The sequence below is a fragment of the Falco punctatus genome, assembly GCF_963210335.1.
Source record: "Falco punctatus genome assembly, chromosome: 19".
NCBI lineage: Eukaryota > Metazoa > Chordata > Aves > Falconiformes > Falconidae > Falco > Falco punctatus.
This window is the reverse complement of record NC_137599.1, coordinates 5,658,868-5,664,888: the sequence shown is the minus strand read 5'-3', so window position 1 is coordinate 5,664,888 and position 6,021 is coordinate 5,658,868.

Here is a 6,021-nt window from a genome sequence, read left to right as displayed (position 1 = left end):
CAATCACGAGGGCCCGTTCCGCTGGCGGGTTAGCCCTACCCCCTCCTCCGGCCACTAGGCGGAGCAACCCCGTCCCCGCCCTCAGCGGGCTGCCAATCAAGATGACGGACGGCTCCGCTGGCCCGCCCCAGCGGCCGGGTTCTGGAGCCGGGGCGCGCTGCTGGGTCCTAGAGTCCGCCCGCGTCAGCCCCGCTCCTTCCCCCGCCGCCCGCCCCTCCGCCTGGCGCGGACCCCCGATGCCGGGCTCCCCATCGCCACCAACGTGTCCTGGAGGAGGGAGCCTGTCCCCCTGCACGCTGACCCCGGGGCTTTGCTCCCCTCCTGCCCCCAGCTCGGCAATGCATTTAATTGGTGCTTTAAAAGCATCTTTTTAAGGGCGGCAGTGGGTGGGTGGGAAATCCCCAACCAAAACCAGTTCAAGCGTGTTCAGAAGACACTACACGCAGGATTCTTCTGGTTTCAAAAGAAAAGTGTGAGACAGTTAATTAGCCAGGGCACCTGTGGCTCCTCAGAGGCGTTCTAATCAGAGAGCCCGTTGCCCTCGGAGCCTGGCTCGGTCCCCAGGCTGGGATAAGTGGCAAATGGAACAGAATAAACAGCTCACCGGCTTCTTAAGCCTTCAAAAGCACTGGTTAGCGGTGGGCTTGGCGGTGTTAGGCTTACAGTCAGACACGATGATCTCAAATGACCTTTCCAACCTAAATGATTCGTTGATCCTGTTTCATCGTCCCCACGGTCACGATGTTTCCATGTGCTGCAGTCGCACAGTGTCTGTCAAAGTTACTCACTGTGAAAGTTGTGTTCTGGAGCCAACCTGTAGGAGCCAGCTCTAGCCCAGTTCATTAAAAGCTCAGCATTTCCTCCCCCCCCTTCCATTTAGGAGTTCATCTTAATGAGAAAGTGTTTTCGTCATTTAGAAGTGGAGTTGCTGACCTGCTGCATCCACTCACTTGATACAGGACACTTGAGGACAATTTTTTTTTCAGCTTTAGCATCTCAGTTTGGCAAGCCAACTTGAACACATGGACCATAAGCAGGACACACTCTTGCTAAAAACTCACCAGTGACACTAAATACAAACAACTTGGAAGGGCAAAACCCCCAAACCAGAACAAACGTACCACACAACAGATTTTCATAGAAGGACTACTATGACCATCAAATCTGACCCAGCAACTCTACTCAGAGTTCATAAACTGCGTTTACATCAAGTCATACCTTTTAAAGCGACATCCAGGCTTCATTCAGCCGCTCTTTCCCAGCTTCTGCCTCCATTCCACCTGTGGGATGATATTTTTTATAGTCTTTTCCACAAAAGGGACAGCAGAGGGGCAGCGGTATTTGTGGTATTGTTGTTGGTTTGGGTTTTTTTCTTTTTTTTTTTTTTGGGGGGGGGAGGGGTTGGGTTGGGGTTTTTTACGTGTGTGTTTTGGGTTTTTTTTCTTGTTATTATTTTTAATTTTTTTAATTATTTTTTTAAAAGTAGTATAGGCCTTCTTCCCTGGTGTGGCAATGGCCATCCTGCTGCTGGGAAACTCACCTCGAGCAGATGTTCTAGCAGCTGCTTTCCAATCTGGCAAACGTCTAGCAGCAAGTGCGTTGTTTTTTGAGTGGTTTTGCTCGCAAAGCAACACAGCAGCAACGTCAAGGAGGTTATATCAACTGGATAAGCCACACAAAGAAGAAAACCGGATTGGAGAGGGCTATTTCTCAAAAGGGTGCCAGAATCTAAATCCCACACACCAGGAAGAATTTGGGACTTAGCCAAAGCATGACAACAATACCTATGATATCATTAATATTTTTTTTAAACTGTCTAGATGGTATAATAAAGAGATCTCACAATGTCATACTAGGTGGACATGCAGATCTATAAAGGAATGCTTAGATCAACAGATCCAGCCTCTCTAGAGCAAGCAGCTGTGGACAAAGCCAATAATATAACTCTGAAGCTGGCCCGCTTTGAGCGGAAGGCTGGGCTAGATGACTTCCACAGATTCCACCTTGAAGTTCCCATCTTAAAGCCAGACTGGTGCTGTTAGTATTTAGACTTCTCTTTTTCACTCCCTCCTGTCTTATTGCTGCGATGCTAGAAAAGCATTTCTAGCTTTCCTGTCTAAACTATCCCATTTTCACGTCCAGCTTACAGCCATTTGTTTTCATCTCAAGATTATCCTTTTACTTAAATAATCCTTTCCTCTTCCCTAGTATTTTCTCTCTAAATACATCAAGAAGATAATCATATCTCCTTTCAGGCTCCATTGTAATAGGCAAGCAAGCCACTCTGTCTTCATAAAGCAAGCTTTGCATTTGTGGTATCTTTACGGTGGCCTTTTTTGCCCTGTTCCAGTTTGAATTCCTCTTGTCTGACAGCATCTTTATTGATCTTGGACCAACTTCTCTACATGCTTTTTCACAGCTTCATGGTGGCTCATCACTATCCTTTATCAACCACTAAATCCCAGCTTCCTTTCCTCACTAATTTTCAAGTAGTAAAAGAACTCAGCAACCTTCACAAATTTCTCCTTGCCCCTCAATTCACAGCCTTGCACTTTATGCTGCTACATTTCATCTCATTTCTATTTCTCACTCTTCAAAGTCATCAGTTCTCTAAGATATTCTAGTTCCCTTGTATTATTGAAGCCTCCCACTTGTTCATCACCAAATTTAATTATCACACTCGCTTTTTGTGCCAAGGTTGTTACAAAAAGGCTTTAGTGAGATTACTCTTGGGACCAGAACTGGAGAGATTTAATATTAATTCCCCACAGTACTAGCCCTGATGTCAGAATGCTCCATTGTCACCTTACCATTTGGCATTTTTGTCTGTTTTCCAGTTTTTACATGCTTGCACATAAAATTCTCAGCTGAAGTCCTGTTAAATGAGATCGATTGCATGTCCTTCACATAGAAACCTGTTTACTTAAGTCCAGAAGATATTAGACTAACTAATTGCAGCTTGTGACAGTGAGCCAGGAGTTCCCAGCAGATGGTAGGAGACGGCCACCCTGGTAAAACATGGTCTTTCCATCTCCAACTGCCCAGGATGTCTGGATTTCACTGAAGCCTCCTCCACCTCCTGTCAAATCAAAACTAAAATCACTTGTCTGTAACAGTTCATTACTTCAGCTACCTATCAAACCTAGTTCTAGTGATTTTTATCTGCCAATTTGTGCTTCTATTCTCATTTTACATTACCACAAGACTATATATACACAAGTACTGTTAGGCTTCCTTTTGGACCACCTTTTGGACCCCCCTTGTCTTTTTTTTTTGCTTCTTTTCCCTAGACAAGCTGGTACACCCTTCCTAAACTGGAATTAAAGTTTATACAAAAAATTGGCATCTGTTTTGGTAGAATTTGAGGGAAAAAAGAAAAAATGGAGTAATTAGTTTTCCACCTTTACTGCCTACTTAATGCTATGCTAGTTTTGTGCATAAGAATCAGGTTATTTGTTTTGCCAATAACGCTATGGTACAAACTGATATTCTGTGGCTTTCCACCCAGATTGCCCACATCCTTTCAAAGCTGCGGCTTTCCAGAAGAGAAGCTTCACTACTGCAAACAGCAACTACAAAATATACTTAATTCTTCAACTTAAAGCTCTTCAGATTGTTTTGAGATTGTTTCATGTAAAACCATCAGTAAAGATATTCAGGGAGATTCTCCAGGAGCTGCTATGTTTATAATTAGCCCATTTGTTTTAAAGGAACTTTATAGAGGCCTAATTGTTTAATGCTGCCACGCAGCATGAAGTAAGAAAAGGAAATGTAATCCCTATTTTAGGGATTAAAGGGCACTGCACAGAGAGCCATTGACTTGTTAAAAGTTACACAGGAAGTCTGGAGTAGACCTTTGGGATTTCACTCCTGGCATCTTTTCCCAGTCTCTTAATCACTATGCCATCATCTTATTTTCTATTTTGGTGGCGTTTCCATTTTCTGAAGCATACCTGTCTGACTCAAAGAGCCTCTTCTTCTTGCTATCAGATGTACTATTTCTTCTTTCCTTCCTGTTTCCCTTCTTGTTTAGGTAGACACATCCTTCCTGGGGAGCTGAGCAGTCTCCAGGCTGAGCCTTGTCCCATGCCAAAACTTCCTTATTCTACATCTCAGACTCCACAGCCAGAGGCTGAGCAGGAACAGTGAGAAGAAATAAAAACTGAAGGGCACCAGGAGGAGAAACACTGTAAATCTTCAAAGGATGCATGAAAGCGTCCTGAACTTTTTTCTGCAGATCCGGGAGAAGAGCAATCTCCCAACGCTTTCTTGCTGCATTCTCAGCTTTGAAAACAAAGTTAATGGAAAACTAACATCATTATCCAACTTCAGGTCAGAATATATATGAGCCAAACCTTACCTCACCCTCCAGCAGAATACACCACCCATGTGAAACTCCTTAAAAGCATGGATGGAGCCCCCTTTTCCAGCCCCTGTAGAGCAGCTGCGTCCCTGTCCTGCCCTGCTGTCCCTGTTCTGCGGCAGACCTGTGCCTGTCCCACAGCTGACAGCACCAGCAGAGGGGGCTCGGAATCCGTCTGGTTAAAAAATAAAAGCCATTGGGCTCGTAGAGTGGGCAAAACTATAGCGAAAGAGTAGGAGGATGTGAAAAATATCATATGCTTTTAGATCATTACTTCTTTCCGAGCTGGCAGTCTGGACTGTTTATAGAGCAGCAGTAATGAAAAAGCACAAGATTAAGTGCGTTACAGACACGGGCCCCCAAATCATCTCAGACATCACTTTTCCTCTACGTCTTTGCACAGTATATTGTGCTACCATGGTGATTTTCTTTCAAGTATTTTCAGGCCACTTACTGATCAGTGATTAATTATGTGCTTTTCACTTACAGCAGGTATCACAGTGACTCTCCCAAGGTCACAGAGCAAGCGAGTTGTGCTAGATGTCAGCTGTTCCGTAACATTTACAAAACGCAGAAAACCTCGCCTTGCCTCTTTTGCTACCCATCTTCCTCTACAGGACTTCACAGCACTTGTTTTGCCACACTGACAGGCAATCCATTTCTCGCATCACCAACCAGTTCCCAACTTTTTGTACTAGCAGCTCAAATTTGCAGAAGTTGCCTTCTTCCACCAGAGCTGAAACTGAGAAAATTTCTTCGGAGAATTCCAGAGCACAAATCCAGGGAAAAATAAATAGAACTAAGAGGATGTAAATACATTTCTAGGGTAAAAGACAAACAACTTTTAGAAGGAAAGCATCTTTTCCAAATATGGATTACTAGAATGAAGTCCATATATAGCTTAAAAACCACTGCAGCATCTTTACAGGCAACTCTTTCCACTGTGGTCATGAAGCTTAATAAGCTTTTATTTCAAAGCCAGTACACAAAGAATTAGAGAGGAATCCGGTGTTGTCAGACAACAGCTTAGTTGAGCTAGAATTAATCTAAATACTTACTCATCAGTCCTGCTCATCAAGGTCTAAGGTAAAAACAAATTTCCAAGTTCTGCCACTAAGCCTGTAAAGAAAACACCCTTTAACAGAGGTCACCCGTCCACAGGAGAGACTTGGAGGCTAAATAAGTGCCTAATTGCTTTGTCTTCAATTTGCCTGTATTCAAAATCCTTAGAGACCAATTATAGGAATTAAAAAACCCCAACCATTTGTTGTGCAGGGAATAAGCACTACACAAAGAAGCTGGGAAACATAAGCACAAACAACACTAGTATACAGGGACCCCACAGCAGGTTTGTTTTAAGAAAGCAAATATTTAAAGTACACTCACATGAGCCATTCTGTTCAAGTTCTGTTGTGACAGAGTTCCTAACAACATAATTATTCAGGGTAACTCGCGACTTAGAGCAGCTAGAATTATCAAGTTTGTTTGGATAGCAGTAGGATGAGAGATCAATACACTTCACCAGTTTTGCAGAGACAAGATGAAGCAATCACCCTCTCCTGTTACAGCAATAAACTTCACGCCGGTTAGATGAAGCTTATTTGAAGTAGTTCCCTGCTCAACCCCACAGGTACCAGTTTTTAAACTCACCACACAGT